We start from the raw sequence: 17,211 nt of genomic DNA, 5'->3' as shown, positions 1-17,211 counted from the left end.
GGTGATGCCATCCAATCATCTCATCCTCTGTTGTCCCCTCCTCCTCCTGCCCTCAGTCTTTCCCAGCATCAGGGTCTTTTCAAATGAGTCAGCTCTTCACATCAAGTGGATAAAGTATTGGAGTTTCAGCTTCAACATCAGTCCAAACAATGAACACCCAGGACTGATCTGCTTTAGGATGGACTGGTTGGATCTCCTTGCATTCCAAGGGACTCTCAAGAGTCTTCTCGATTGGGCTGGTGCACTGGGAAGACCCAGAGGGATGGGGTGGGGAGGGAGGTGGGAGGGGGGATCGGGATGGGGAATACGTGTAAATCCATGGCTGATTCATGTCAATGTATGGCAAAAACCACTACAGTATTGTGAAGTAATTAGCCTCCAACTAATAAAAATAAATGAGAAAAAAAAATTGTTAAATAGAGAAAAAGCACATAGACAAAGATGTTGCTCAGCTTGAAAAATAATTTCATTGTCAAAATAGTGTAAATTAAGATAAAACTGATGATCATTATAAAAGTTTGAAAAATATAATAAAAATGAGAAATATTAATAGAAAGAACAAAAAAGAGTCTTCTCCAACACCACAGTTCAAAAGCATCAGATCTGCAATGCTCAGCTTTCTTTATAGTCCAACTCTCACATCCACACATGACTATTGGAAAAACCATAGCCTTGACTAGACGGACCTTTGTTGACAAAGTAATGTCTCTGCTTTTTAATATGCTGTCTAGGTTGGTCATAACTTTTCTTCCGAGGAGTAAGTGTCTTGTAATTTCATGATTGCAATCACCATCTGCAGTGATTTAGGAGCCCAGAAAAATAAAGTCAGCCACTATTTCCCCATCTATTTGCCAGAAGTGACAGGACCAGATGCCATGATTCTTAGTTTTCTGAATGTTTAGCTTTAAGCCAACTTTTTCACTCTCCCCTTTCACTTTCATCAAGAGGCTTTTTAGTTCCTCTTCACCTTCTGCCACAAGGGTGGTGTCATCTGCATATCTGAGGTTATTGATATTTCTCCCAGCAATCTTGATTCCAGCTTGTGCTTCTTCCAGCCCAGCGTTTCTCATGATGTACTCTGCATATATGTTAAATAACCAGGGTGACAATATACAGCCTTGACGTACTCCTTTTCCTATTTGGAACCAGTCTGTTGTTCCACATCCAGTTCTAACTGTTGCTTCCTGACCTGCATACAGGTTTCTCAAGAGGCAGGTGAGGTGGTCTGGTATTCCAGACCACAGTTTATCTTTTTCAGAATTTTCCACAGTTTATTGTGATCCACACAGTCAAAGGCTTTGGCATAGTCAATAAAGCAGAAATAGATGTTTTTTCTGGAACTCTCTTGCTTTATCGATGATCCAGCAGATGTTGGCAATTTGATCTCTGGTTCCTCTGAGTTTTCCAAAACCAGCTTGAACATCTGGAAGTTCACAGTTCACGTATTGCTGAAGCCCGGCTTGGAAAATTTTGAGCATTTCTTTTACCAGCGTGTGAGATGAGTGCAATTGTGCAGTAGTTTGAGCATTCTTTGGCATTGCCTTTCTTTGGGATTGGAATGAAAACTGAACTTTTCCAGTCCTGTGGTCACTGCTGAGTTTTCCAAATATGCTGGCATATTGAGTGCAAAACTTTCACAGCATCATCTTTCAGGATTTGAAATAGCTCAACTGGAATTCCATCACCTCCACTAGCTTTGTTCGTAGTGATGCTTTCTAAGGCCCACTTTACTTCACATTCCAGGATGTCTGGCTCTACATGAGTGATCATACCATCGTGATTGTCTGGGTCATGAAGATCTTTTTTGTACAGTTCTCGTGTGTATTCATGCCACCTCTTCTTACTAGTGTCTGCTTCTGTTAGGTCCATAGCATTTCTGTCCTTTATCAAGCCCATCTTTTCATGAAATGTTCCCTTGGTATCTCTAATTTTCTTGAAGAGATCTCTAGTCTTTCCCATTCTATTGTTTTTCTCTATTTCTTTGCACTGATCCCTGGGGAAGGCTTTCTTATCTCTCCTTGCTATTCTTTGGAACTCTGCATTCAAATGAGTATATCTTTCCTTTTCTCCTTTCTTTTTGATTCTCTTCTTTTCACAGCTATTTGTAAAGCCTCCTCAGACAGCCATTTTGCTTTTTTGCATTTCTTTTTCTTGGGGATGGTCTATGATCCCTGTCTCCTGTACAAAGCCACAAACCTCTGTCCATAGTTCATCAGGCAGTCTGTCTATCAGATCTAGGCCCTTAAATCTATTTCTCACTTCCACTGTATAATCATAAGGGATTTGATTTAGGTCATACCTGAATTATCTAGTGGTTTTCCCCACTTCCTTCAATTTAAGTCTGAATTTGGCAATAAAGAGTTCATGATCTGAGTGACAGTCAGCTCCCGGTCTTGTTTTTTGCTGACTGTATAGAGCTTCTCCATCTTTGCCTGCAAAGAATATAATCAATCTGATTTCGGTGTTGGCCATCTGGTGAGGTCCCTATGTAGAATCTTCTCTTGTGTTATTGGAAGAGGATGTTTGCTATGACCAGTGCATTCTCTTGGCAAAACTCTATTAGACTTTGCCCTGCTTCATTCTGTACTCCAAGGCCAAATTTGCCTGTTACTTACTCCAGGTGTTTCTTGACTTCCTACTTTTGCATTCCAGTCCCCTATAATGAAAAAGACATCTTTTTTGGGTGTTAGTTCTAAAATGTCAGTAGGTGCCCAGTATGCTACTGAAGATCAGTGAAGAAATTACTCCAGAAAGCAGGAAGGGATGGAGCCAAAGCAAAAACAACACCCAGTTGTGGATGTCACTGGTGATAGAAGCGAGGTCCAATGCTATAAACAGCCATATTGCATAGAAACCTGAAACGTTAGGTCCATGAATCAAGACAAATTGGAAGTGGTCAAACAGGAGATGGCAAGAGTGAACGTTGATAGTGAACGTTCTAGTTCATCAAACTAGTGGGATAGAATGGGTGAATTTAACTCAGATAACCATTATATCTACTACTGTGGGCAGGAATCCCTTAGAAGAAATGGAGTAGCCATCATAGTACAAAAAAGAGTCCAAAATGCAGTACTTGGATGCAATCTCAAAAACGATAGAATGATCTCTGTTCGTTTACAAGGCAAACCATTCAATATCATGGTAATCCAAGTCTATGCCCCGACCAGTAACACTGAAGAAGCTGAAGTTGAATGGTTCTATGAAGACGTACAAGACCTTTTAGAACTAACACCCAATACTTAGGATACCACTATGCATATCATGCACTTGTTGAATACTATGGAAAATAGTATTTTACAGAGCTAAGCTATTTACAGAAATATTAATAAATATGAAATTTAAATTTTATTTGGGAAATCATGTGTTTGTTTATTCTTTGTAACATCTATTGTTCCTCTCCTTAATTTTTTAATTAGTCTATTTCTCAGCTGTCTATTTTCAGCTTTTTATTTTCACTCTTCTCTTTTCATCTTTTTATGTTTGAAAGTGAAAAATGTTAGTCACTCTGTCATGTCCAACTTTTTGTAATTCCATTGACTGTAGCCTACCAGGCTCTGCTGTCCATGAGATTTTCCAGGCAAGAATACTTGAGTGGGTAGCCATTCCCTTCTCCAGGGGATCTTCCCAACCAATGCTATAATTCAAGAGCCAATGCAGATTTTAGAGTATTGCAAAAAATATACCTTGGGATTGCAGGCTTAATATTTTTTAAAGATATAGTCAATGAAAGATTATATCTTTGTTGCTAAATTTTCTGTACTTAGAAGTTCATTCATGAAAGGAAAGGACTAAAGATTACTCTTTCATTTTAATTCATAAAATAGAAACTATTTCAAGCATACTTAATGTGTAATATGTATGTACCAGAGAGGAAAGAATGCTAATTACATGCTTGACTTGACAAACTTAATTTAGTTGCCTGAAAAAAGTTAATTTGATCAAATATTTTTGTTGATGTCATTTTTCACAGACCAACATGATTGGTACTTTCACTAATAGACTGATTAATTGATGACAACTGAGTTTTTATCTTTGTTTCTAAAGTGAAGATATTTGAGTTAGTTCTAATAGATGAAAATTTAAAATTATGGGTTTGTATCTAGCATTTATTTGGAAGTTTTTTCCCATGTAGCTACATTGTACTGTAGCTACTTTATATTAGAAGTAAAAATGAATATCAAAGTGTTTTCACTGGTAAAAATTTCTGATCAACAGCTGTATGGTGACCAAAACTAAATTTTTGGTGGTGAGCATGCTGCAATGTAAGCAGAAGTAGAAATATAATGCTGCACAATGAAACTTATATGTTATAAGGCAATATTGCCTCAATAAAAATTCTGATTACTAACTCAGAATACATATAAAGGTCAATTTTGGCTAAGTGTAGTTCTAAATGAGAAAGTTAAAATACAGAATCTTCCTGGGAAAATATAGCAGATAGAGAAATCTCCATTGCCTGGATTAGGTAAATATAGCACAGTAAATAACCATGAAGTTTAAAAAAAGAATGTATTGGTCTCCATTCAAGCTAAGAGATTCTATGTATTAAATCATGCCAGGAGAGTCAAAATATAAGTTAACAACATGAAAATATAAGTGTGAAAATATCAGTTCTTAAATCTAACCCTAATCCTAACCCTAGCCCCAGACCTTAATTGATGAGACTCTTGTGAGCGACAGTTGCTTAGTCGTGTCTGACTCTTTGTGACCCCATGGACTATAACCCACCAGGCTCCTCTGTCCTTGGAATTCCCCAGGCAAGACTACTAGAGGGCATTGCCATTCTTTTCTCCAGGGGATTTTCCCAACCCAGGGCTTGAACCTGGGTCTCCCATATTGTGGGCAGATTCTTTACTGTTTGAGTCTATTCTTAAAACTTGTTAGTATCGAGGAACATATTTTGTGAAGTGTCACCATAGGGGGGAAAAATAACAAAACAAGGAAACTAAGCATAAGCCCCTTACTCCCTTGTGGAGATAGAACAGGAATGCAAATGTCTCTATCACAAAACATTTAGTGCTAAGTGTTATAAAAAATTTTTTTAAATGCACTAGAAATTTTAATAGCATATCTTCCAGGTCACTTCTTAAATGCAGTTTAAAGTCATGAGAATGAGACCATTTGAGCTAAAATTTCTCCTGGGAGTCTGTTTTTAATATAACCTACAGGTGTTAGAAATACTAACACTTTCCTAATAAATTTAGTTATGAGGAGAATTCCCTTAAGAAACAAGGAGCATTGTTTTGATGTATTATTATATAGTAATAGGAATTTCAGAGGAACATAAAAATGTTGCTGAATAGGCACAAAATTCTGTGGGTATTTAGAGATAATAACACATACCCAATTTATATATTTCTGTATAACATGCGGGAAACTCTTAAGTTCTATTTCACTAATAAAATAGAAGGTAAAACATGAAACACTTACATACTTTCATGTCCAGCCATCTATATAAAACCTAAAGGAAAGCTTGATCTGTGCTTTATGTTTTTTCCCTGACTTTCTCAATGTCCCTAACAGAATTGATTCATTTGAGCATGTCATTTTTAAATGAACAGTTTCTAGCAAAGCTGATGCCTGCAATAACCTTTGGCAACTTGTCATTTAAGAGGCATGGTAACCCTTGACCAACAGACTTTACAACTGTTTATCTTTCTTTGAACCTTACACACATTGAGCCCAATTTGCTGAATAGGTGCGTTTCACCCCTGTTCGTTTTTTGTTTTTTTTTTAAATAAATTTTAAAAGCTGCTTTACTGCTTATGGTTTGCCAAGTGCTAGCTTGGTGATGTTAAAATGATAGAGTTTCCCCAAATGACTATATTATTAATATTTTCACCACAAATTTTATATAGCATTATTTCAGGTTACTGTCCTGAGGGAACTGTGGGTCCTGATTTTGAGCCAGCCTTAGGCAGGTTGCAAACTGCACACCCAAGCACTTGGGTCCAAGGTCACGGTTGAGTGAGGGATCTCTGATTCATTCCCTACTTCAACTACTACAGGGCCTTGGGAGCTCCGTCCATCCCAGGTCTTGACAGAGACTAAACCAAGGCATTCTTTCCAAACAGGCCACGATATCCAAAAACTTTTGTGTACTCCTAAAATGTTGAATTCTTTGAAAAAGCTCAGAAAAGAATGAAAAATCAGCATGCACAAAAGCTAGCATTTGTTTAGAAAGACAGAACATTCCAGGGCTGTCCCGTCTCTGACCCCTGGAGTTGGGAAAGCTGTGCCTCACTGTGGGAGTCATCCTTCTTTGCCTTATTCCCATCCTCTCCGGCTCCTAGACTTGATTATATATGGCTTTGGTCATGGTTTCAGGGAGGCTCCATTACTGCAGACCCACACAGGCCTCTGAGGTGGAATGCACCACTCATTGGGTCTTCCCTCTCTCACAATATTTAGTTTTCCTGATCTTCTGGAACATTCATGGAAAAAAGTTGGAGGAGTGTATCTGTTTTCACATTTTAAGTGTAGCAAAGTGTGATGAATGGCTGAGTTCATTATACTAAGTTCACTTAATAGTTATCAGTCATTCAAGCCACATAGCATCTTATCTTTCTATGTAATTCCTCACTAGATAATATTGTTTAAAAAAGACTCCATCATATGGCTTTCAAATCAGTAAATTCAGAAAAAGCTTAAAATATCCAAAAAAGATATTTGTAATGATACACAGGAGATTTCGTTGGCTAGCAGAGTTTTAAAATGCTTACTTGGATATTTTTGGCCATGTGTGAATATAAAGTACATGCAAACATAGTGTTTGTCATCAGAATGAAATATCTTATTGTAACTAGGAATACTGGACTAATTTGTTGCATTTATTTTATTTTGTGTTTTGAAATTGATGTTAATATGAGTGTTGGACTACAAGAGTCCTTGTAATTGGATTACCAGACTGTCTGGGTATTAAAAAAGATGTGAAAAAATTACTTCCAGTCCTATTAGGTTCAAAAAGATTTATTGAGATCTTGGAATATCAGACTTGCCAAAGGGGAGAACCATCTTCCAAACTCATCTTTCTTTTCTAAATTTGGTTGTCCAAAACCACTGCATTTACTGCAATTAATAAAAAACCTCTGGCAAGGCATCAGAGTGTTCCTGATGAAAGCTGCTAGCACTCTCCCCAAAAGACTTGGAACGACACTAAATTAATGTGAGGGAGGGAAGGAAGAATTAATTAGTATTTGATAGCAGAGCATTAGATGTTGATTTATTAGTCAGGACCAGCATTAGCCAAGTTGATAAACCTCAAACCATATCCTTCCCAGGTACATCCTCATCAGCACCATTAACAGTCCATATATTAACTGATAGTAACTAGTCACAAACAAACATAAGGGACTCTTCATCAGATGGGAACACAAGTGTAGATGTGTAAATTTTCTCTTATTGAAATGACCAGAGGAATATAACAGAAATGGGGTAAATTATATCAGTATAGAAAAATGAAAAATTTCACTAACACAAGCAAATGAAGATAGAAACAAAACAGGGGTCATAATTTATCACCAGATGTAGTAGTGTTTGAGGCAGTAAACTTAAAGGAATAAGGAGGACTATCTTCTCTAGATAAATGTTACAATGCACATGAAGGGTGGGGATAATTTTTGGTATAACTCAGTTTAGTTCAGTTCAGTTGTTCGGTCGTGTCCAGCTCTTTTCAACCCCATGGACTGCAGCATGCCAGGCCTCCCTGTCCAACACCAACTCCCAGAGTTTACTCAGACTCATGTGCATTGAGTCAGTGATGCCATCCAACCTTCTCATCCTCTGTTATCCCCTTCTCCTTCCACCTTGAATCTTTCCCAACATCAGGGTCTTTGCAAACGAGTCAGTTCTTTGCATCAGGTGGCCAAAATATTGGAATTTCAGCTTCAACATCAGTCCTTCCTATGAATACCCAGGACTGATCTCCTTTAGGATGGACTGGCTGGATCTCCTTGCAGTCCAAGGGACTCTCAAGAGTCTTCTCCAACACCACAGTTCAAAAGCATCAATTCTACGGTACTCAGCTTTCTTTATAGTCCAACTCTTACATCCATATATGACTACTGGAAAAACCATAGCTTTCATTAGACAGACTTTTGTCAGCAAAGTAATGTCTTTGCTTTTTAATATGCTGTCTAAGTTGGTTATAGCTTTTCTTCTAAGGAGCAAGTGTCTTTTAATTTCATGGCTGCATTCAGCATCTGCAGTGATTTTGGATCCCAAGAAAATAAAGTCTCTCACTGTTTCCATTGTTTCCCCATCTATTTGCCATGAAGTGATGGGACCGGATGCCTTGACTTAGTTTTTTGAATGTTGTAGTTTGGTATAACTGGATTTTATTTTTCCCTATCTTGCCAATTTTATTATTTTCATTAATTACAATTGATGCTGATCTGATAGGTTTTATGTGTAATATTAAGCTGAAATATGCTTTATGTGGAGCATTCTGGTGCTTTAATGCACTCTTTTTTTGAGGAATGGGTAATATTATTTTTTACAGATGCAGAAGGAAGTGGTAGTGAGTAAGACCAATGAACTAAAAGAAGTATGGACATGTTAGTCATTCAATACACTGTTCATAATGTTTTGAAAACCCCTTTACAGGTACACGACTATGGGTTTTGTTAAACAGTATCATGTAAATGTATACAGAAATCTTTTACATTGTTATTAGCAGACTTTATTGGGTCAATAAAATTGGGGAAGTTTGAGAAAAGCATAAATTATGCAAAAGAGCTTGTAAAACAATATGGAGCAAAATGTTTTTAAATGCAAGGAGAATGTGGGACAATTTAAACTACAAAATAATTAATGACAATGATGAATTATAGCTCATAAAATGAAGCACCCACCTCTGCATGAGTCTCTCCTGATATAAATAACCAAATAAATAAATGGGAGCAAAGGAGAAACTTTCTCTTACAGTGTAATTCCAGCATATATAGAGAGAAGCAGTGGTGAAAATAGAAAATCACCATTTACAAATACCACAATCAAGTGTGATTCAGGCAAAAATAATCATAGATCCTAAAATTAGTGGATAAAAGTCTGAAGAGACATAGAGAATTTCCATGCTCTAAAACATCACCACACATGATACTCTTTAATGACAAAGGGAGAAATTAAAGTTACACTTTATCCAAGTGAACATCATCAGAAATGAGAGTGATCAACCCCAGGCATCTGGGATCATCTGGAGCAGCAGTAGAAAAGAGCAACAGTTGGGTAATTAGAATACAAATAAGGTTTGTGGATCAGTGGATAGCATCTTATTGATGTGTCACTCGTAAGTAAAGCAACCTCATACCTTCATGCAGATATTCTCCTAATATAATTGTACTACACACAGATGTAGCATTAGAAGCCCTCTTCCACCAAATGAAACCCACACATTGGGAAACCTTACTCCCTGTTCTCAAACAAGTTCATATTTTGTGGGTCTATTTCTCTATCTCCATATGGGATCAATAATTTAGATTTCTTGTTTTCAGTTTCAAATATATAAAAATAAGTACCATAAGAAGTTCTGGTAACATAGAGGCACTCAAAAATGATGTTACCAGGCTCTTCATTTTTTTTCTCCTATTATATTATAAACCCTAAATTTTAACTCCAACCACTTAAGAGATCTTCTTGAGAGTCAAGTACTACTGAGAAACTAAATATGCAAATGAAGAATGTCCAGACCACACACGATGCTAGAAGTCTGACCCACAGCCTCTGCAGACATCATTCTAGGGCTGTCAAGACAGGGACAACAGCTGCCATCAATCGTATTTTCACTCCCAACTCAGGACCAGACAGAGAAAGCCAATATGTTCAGTCAACAGTCACATTTCCCTTTCCTTCTTTTATTTTTATCTTTGACTGTTTTCGACAATCAAACCTACCAACAATCCTATGTAGAACATCAAATAACACACATGCTTTTTCACTTTTCTCACATTAAAAATATTTAATCTTTCATTTCCCCACTGTTGTCCCCCTCCCTGCAGTTTCTAAAATCTTTTTTTTTTTTTTTTTTTTGCATAAAACTATACCTCTGAGAAGTGTGACCATGCTGGCATAGTGTTCTGGACTCTTGCTGTGGTACCACTGCCAGCAGGATGTTCCTTTATTAAAAAATGTAGAGCTTGCTTGGAGCCAATCTGATAGCCAGATGATCGAATGCAAGATATTTTTAAACACAAGTTTTTATGAGACCTGTATTTTATGGAGTTAAATTAAGCCAAAATAATGAGAAAGTCACGATGATGCTCTGAGCAGGGTGCAGATCATTCTGGCCCTGGTTGCACCCTTCTAGGGGCTGAACAGTACCACCCTGTACATGTGAATAGATGCAGGCATCTGCAGAGGAACCACGTGGCTTGGCTTAGCAGTTATCATGCCTCCCCCCGTGTGATGGCTTATCTGGAAAGGTCTGCACAGCAGTGGATGGGCAATAGGTGGAAATGTATGGTAGAAGAAGACTTCCCCAGCACCACATCCTCCTCCTCAACACACACCATCCCCTCCAGACACAGGGCAAACAGCCAGTGCTGAATAGGACACATCGGAAAAGCTGTGTTCTTAAGTTTGCTCTTTGGTAGGGTTAACCTAGGTGTAACCCTATGGTTCTTTTCCTCATTCGGGATTTTGTGTTTAAACTTGGAGACAACTTCAATAAGGTTCACGTATGTGGAGGGTCAGATGTGTTGGAGTTTTCAGCCAGTTCTAGATTGCAGTATCAGTTCCCCTCAACTTGTGTTTTTCCTCTCCTTTCTGCCTCTCTGAACTGTCTTCCAGTTCACATAGAATCCTATATTTGGATTTGTTTTTTCTCTTTCTAACTGTCTAAAGGTCCTGTATACATTTTTATTCCTACTCTTGGCCGCCACCACATTACTTACATTCACTGAGGACTGAACTTTGCCAAGCATGGTCGAAGGTGCTGGAGATACAAACACACACTGTCATGCTGTTAATGGTATCACAACACAGTCAGGAAAGTAGGCCCGGAAACCAGCATGGAGTCGAGGGGTGCACAGGAATGGAGCGTTTACCAAAATGGTGGGGATGCCTGGTCAGACAGGAGGAGAGGAAGTCTGAGATGAGTGTCGGAGGATCAATAGACAATGAAACAGAGATGGCTGCAGGTAGAGTGACCAGTGTAGACATACATGGCCCATGGGACCAGTGCTTGGCTTAAAGCTCTGATGTCATTATCTTGAAATTCTTAGTAATTTGGGGGGTTAAGGGGCTTTTCCTTTTGCTTTGGTCTCTGCAGATGATGTGGCTAGTTCAGGAGGAAGGGAATGCATGTGGAAAGGCACAGAAGCCTCAAGGAGCATGTGAGCTGAGGCGGGGGGTTCAGAGTGACCGCAAGGAGTTGTGGGGGGGAACCTGCCTGGCCAGAGGGCTGGGAAGTAAGAGGAGAACGCGGGGCAAGAGCAGGCCACGTGTACAGAGTGAGAGGAGTGCTACAATGAGCTCTCGAGAGAATTTCTGTGTGGAGAGATGACAGAGGTAAATATTTCCATCTACAGAGGAGAGGATGGAAGTATGTCCAGAGAGAAGGGAAGAAACAGGAAGTGGAGAGAAGCAGAAAAAAGAAATGCTGAGGGGAGAAAGGGTTTTGAGAATTCTGTAAAGAGATGAGACATGCTTGTTGGCTTTGCCATACAGAAGACATTGAACATGAATGGACATCATTATGGGAGTGATAGGGAAGAAGTTAGATTTCAGTGAGTTCACATATATGCTGATGGAAAAGAAGCAATTAGAGAGCAATGTTATAGTGACAGAAGAGGGAGGTGAGGTCAGGACTGATGGAGCTATTCCCAGGAGACAAGAGGGAGAATCCTCATCCCCTGATACCCAGGTTACAGAAGGGAGTTCACTCCCCAACATTAGCCCATATTTCCATCTCTGACAGAGCAGACTCACCCAAAACCATATTCAAAGGTGACTCCTCTGTCATGGCACCAACAGGCTCCCTTGACTCTGCATCCCTGCTTTCCTCGTGTGTGCCTGCATGCTAAGTTGCTCCAGTCATGTTGGAATCTTTGGACCCCATGGACTGTAGCCCACCAGACTCCTCTGTCCATGGGATTTCCCAGGTAAGAATACTTGAGTGGGTTGCCATTTCCTCCCCCCAGGGGATCTTCCCAATCCAGGTATCAAACCAGGGTCAGTTATTTCTCCTGCTTTAGCAAATGGTTTCTTTACCAGTAGTGCCACCTGGGAAGCCACTCTGCTTTCATCTCAGCATAGTTTTTATCCTTCCTTCACCCTGAGCTCTTCCATAGACTCTTCCTCAGTGATTACTTTTTCTCACAACTCCTATTACAACTGTTACCCATACCTCATAATCAACTAGAGTGAACTTTCCCTCAAGTACTGCATTTCTGCCATAGTCACTAATCCCTTCTGAGGAAAAAAAAAAAAAAAAGCATATCATGTTCATTTACTCATTCTTAAGTTCTTGTGTATCAGACAGCCTACCATCTTTCCTATTAACATGGTTCAGAAACTGTATCAAGGTACCACTGAGGATCAAACACACACGTGGGAGCACCACAAGGTCTTTTAAACTTTTGAAGGAAACAGATTCATGGTATCTGTCAAACACTGCTAAAATACTAGCTTGAATAATTAGTGACTTCAACATTGCATGCTGCTAAGTCGCTTCAGTCATGTCTGACTCTTTGTGACCCTATGGACTATAGCCTGCCAGGCTCCTCAGGCCATAGGATTCTTCAGGCAGGAATACTGGAGTGGGTTGCCATGCCTTCTCCAGGGGATCTTCCCAACCCAGGGATCCAACCTGCATCTCCTGCAGCTCCTTCATTGCAGGCAGATCTTTCATTGTAACTTACTGTAATGTCACATCTTTGCAAAGCAGAGGTTTGGGTGCTTGCTATGATAAAAAGCACATGTGGTGAAAATCAACACAGGTCCAGAAATGAGGATTAAGAAGTCGTGCAATGCCTAACGGAGAAGGAAATGGCACCCCACTCCAGTACTCTTGCCTGGAAAATCCCATGGATGGAGGAGCCTAGTAGGCTGTGGTCCATGGGGTCGCAAAAGTTGGACACAACTGAGTGACTTCACTTTCACTTTTCACTTTCATGCATTGGAGAAGGAAATGGCAACCCACTCCAGTGTTCTTGCCTGGAGAATCCCAGGGATGGGGGAGCCTAGTGGGCTGCCATCTATGGGGTCGCACAGAGTCGGACACGACTGAAATATTTAGCAGCAGCAGCAGCAGCAAGGCCTAACAGGTGCATATTTTCTAGTACTGAGTCATGGTAGTTATTTAACTATAAAATTAAAATATTATTTATCCTTCAACTTATGTGTATTATTTTTTCCAATGGCCACTAAGTTGTTAGGGCATAAACACTTATTAAGTCTTTTGGACTAAGCTACTCAGTAAACGGAGCCATGCTTATTTTGGAATTGGGTAATATGGAAGTGCTGCAGGGATACCACAGGCCGTGTGTGGATTGACCACTCTAACCCTGCCTTTTTAGAGCAGGGACCCGGACCGAAGCCAACTGCGGCTCTCTGGCCCACAGTCCGACAGGGGAAAGAACTGCTGAAACCGATCAACCCCAGCAGGTCTCTTTCCCTTGGAGAGTCCACGTGAAACACAGTAGAGGACCCCATTGTGGAATGGCCCTGGGATGGAGTGGGGTCAGAAGCCCTGGCGGAGAAGCAGGAGGCAGAGTGCGTTTGGACTGTGGCCCTTCCTGTCACTGACTCACCCTTAGGACTGAGCACCAGAGCAGGAAGGAGCTGGCCATTCCACAGAGGGGCAGGTGGGTCAGGGAGAGGGAGAGACAGGGAAGACTGACCACAGGGGCAGCGTGGGCCAGCTGTTTCCTTAGAGCTGCCACCCTGTTAGCCTGTGTGTGGATGGAGGATGCCCCAGGTCCAGCCCATGAAAGTGTTTTCATATGTAAATCTGTATATCCTCATTGTAAATCTGTATATCCTCATATCAACTCCTCCTAAAACATGTATCCACTGTAGCTGTGTTTTCTTGACCTTGGCAATCAACAAGAGCCCAATTATTATATTAGCACTTAGTGTGTGTTGTTTGTCCTTTGGTTTTTGTGTGTGTGTGTGTGTTTCTTTGTTTTGTTTTGTCTTGTGTTTTATTTGGCTGTGCCCAGTCTTAGTTGTGGCATGTGGGGTCTTAGTTGTGGCATGGGAACTCTTAGTTGTGGCATGTGGGATCTAACTCCCTGCCCGGGGATCAAACCTTGGCCCCCTGTTTTGGGAGCAGGGAGCCTTACCTGCAGGACCACCAGGGAAGTCCCATTCCTTTAGTTGTTTTATATGTTTTAATCTCCTATATATGTTTTTTTGTCCAGGAGACCTATTTTTATGGAAACCCCACAGGATAAGCCACATCATTTTTTATTATAAAATATGATTTAATGTATAGTAGGCTTTGAACCTTATCAGTTCTGCTGCATGATTTTAAACATGAGAAAAATTGAGTCACTAAAAGTAAAATGGAAAGGCTGAGATGATACGCAATGAGTCACACAACCACAATTTAGCCTTAAGGCTTTGATTCCAAAACTGATTCTACTGTGCTGTGGGATTAAAGGTACTTACTGAGTTGTCCCTAATTAATCCTTAACCTCCATCAATGGCATAATTAAAAACCTCTTTACTGAATGTAGCTCATTATGCATGATGGTATAGTATTTGTTCCATGTGTCTAAGTCCAATAATGCTCCATTCCATAAAAGTAACGTTTCTACTGTAATACAAATTAAAATATTAATCTTAAGAGGTATTTGGTCAGCATGGTTCTTAAGTATGTATTGAGCCCCAAGGAAATCTGCCAGGGGAAATTCCAGATAAGTATCTCCTCTTTGATGAACTTATCAAAAATTTTATGATTTCGTTACTTAGCAAAAAAAAAAAAAATATATATATATATGTATAAGTATATATATATATACATACACACACATATAGTTGTTTTCACTTTGTACATTAATAAATCTTGTCATCTACAATTTTTTGCCCATTTGTTCATCATCTACCCCACTGTAGGAGCATTCTTGTTGTCTCTGTATTCTTGAGAGAGTTATTTCTCTTTAGAAACTCCATTGTCTGGTGGTGAAAGTTATCATCCCCCATAATATGAAAGCCAAGTATTCACCAACCCAAGATCACTCATGATTAATGACACTCAGATCCAAGGAATGTTGGCTTTGCTTAGTGGGTTCTTGCACTGCTTGTGTAATTCACATTGTGTGTCCTGGGAGAGGGGAATGCAAAGGACAGAAGAACATTTATGAAGACATAAATATATCTGTTCCTATAGCACTGTTTCCTTTCATGTAGATGGGTATATATTCTCCATGCCCATCTAATGTCTGATCACTGCAGTGGTCAGTGATACATGGCTCTTCCATAGGCAGCCACATGTAATTGTTTTCATTTTGTGAATATATTGCTTACTTTTTAAAAGTGTCTCAGGGTTGCAATGTCGAATATGTAAGACTCATGTAATTTAAGTCCTATGTAAGGAATACATTTTCTAATACAGACTCAAGATGGGCTTGTACTTCAGGATGACATCACAGATATTTAATTTTTTTTTTCTTCCTCCATACTCTCTAGGTAAACATTTCTTCTCATGGTTTTTAAATTTAAAAATTTCTTACAGCTCTTAAAAATCATCATGATCGGTTCCACAGAGGGCATCATCAGTATCATTTCAGTCGCTCAGTCATGTCTGACTCTTTGCGACCCCATGGACTGCAGCCCACCAGGCTGCCCTGATCATCACCAACTCCCGGAACTTGCTCAAACTCACTTCCACAGAGGGCACATAACCACAATTTATATTATGTGAGCATGAACAGGGTGCATTTTCCATTTATTGATTTAATTTTTTTCACTTTAAATAAATTGGTTTGAGGTTGAAACTTGCTGATAATTTAAACACAGTACATGCCAAGTGGCAAGAGGATTGTAATTTTCTGATCAAAATATTTTTTATTAATATTTGGTTTTCTCCCAGTTTGTTTGTTTAACAAGTGTTTATTGAGAGCTCATTTTGTGCAAAGTATTACAGAAATGTAGCCTAAAAAATGAATAAAACCTAAACCTTAACCTCAGGAGAGATTAAAGATCAATTGTGAAAATCAACAAACACACAAGAACATTCACAGAATTTAATAATGGCATGGAGATGGGGGCACATGAGGAAACTGTTGTGTGTGAGTGAGAGGGGGGTTCTGTATACATCATGCTCTGTATTATAGGATCATTTAGACTATGGAGTGTAATATATATGGAAAGTAATATATATATACACATACAAGGGAAACAATGTGTAATACTGTAAGCTGGATTTAGAAAAGGCAGAGGAACCAGAGATCAAATTGCTGACATCTGTTGGATCATCAAAAAAGCAAAAGAGTTCCAGAAAAACATCTACATCTGCTTTATTGACTATGCCAAAGCCTTTGACTGTGTGGATCACAATAAACTGTGGAAAATTCTTAAAGAGATGGGAAGTCCAGGCCATCTGACCTGCCTCCTGAGAAATCTGTATGCAGGTCAGGAAGCAACAGTTAGAACTGGACGTGGAACTACAGACTGGTTCCACGTCAAGGCTGTATATTGTCACCCTGCTTATTTAACTTCTATGTAGAGTACATCATGTGAAATGCCAGGCTGGATGAAGCACAAGCTGGAATCAAGATTGCTGGGAGAAATATCAATAACCTCAGATATGCAGATAACACCACCCTTATGGCAGAAAGCGAAGAAGAACTAAAGAACCTCCTGATGAAAGTGAAAGAGGAGTGAAAAAGTTGGCTTAAAACTCAACATTCAGAAAACTAAGATCATGGCATCCGGTCCCATCACTTCATGGGAAATAGATGGAAAAACAGTGGAAACAGTGGCTGACTTTATTTTTTGGGCTCCCAAATCACTGCAGATGGTGACTACAGCCATGAAATTAAAATACACTCACTCCTTGGAACAAAAGTTATGACGAACCTAGACAGCATATTAAAAAACAGAGACATTTACTTTGCCAACAAAGGTCTATCTAGTCAAGGCTATGGTTTTTCCAGTAGTCATGTGTGGATGTGAGAGTTGGACTATAAAGTGAGCTGAGCACCAAAGAACTGATGCTTTTGAACTATGGTATTGGAGAAGACTCTTGAGAGTCCTTTGGACTGCAAG

This window comes from Cervus canadensis, chromosome 10 (assembly GCF_019320065.1).
Source record: "Cervus canadensis isolate Bull #8, Minnesota chromosome 10, ASM1932006v1, whole genome shotgun sequence".
Taxonomy (NCBI): Eukaryota; Metazoa; Chordata; class Mammalia; order Artiodactyla; family Cervidae; genus Cervus; species Cervus canadensis.
The sequence above is the reverse complement of the archived record's forward strand: the minus strand, read 5'-3'. Positions refer to the sequence as shown.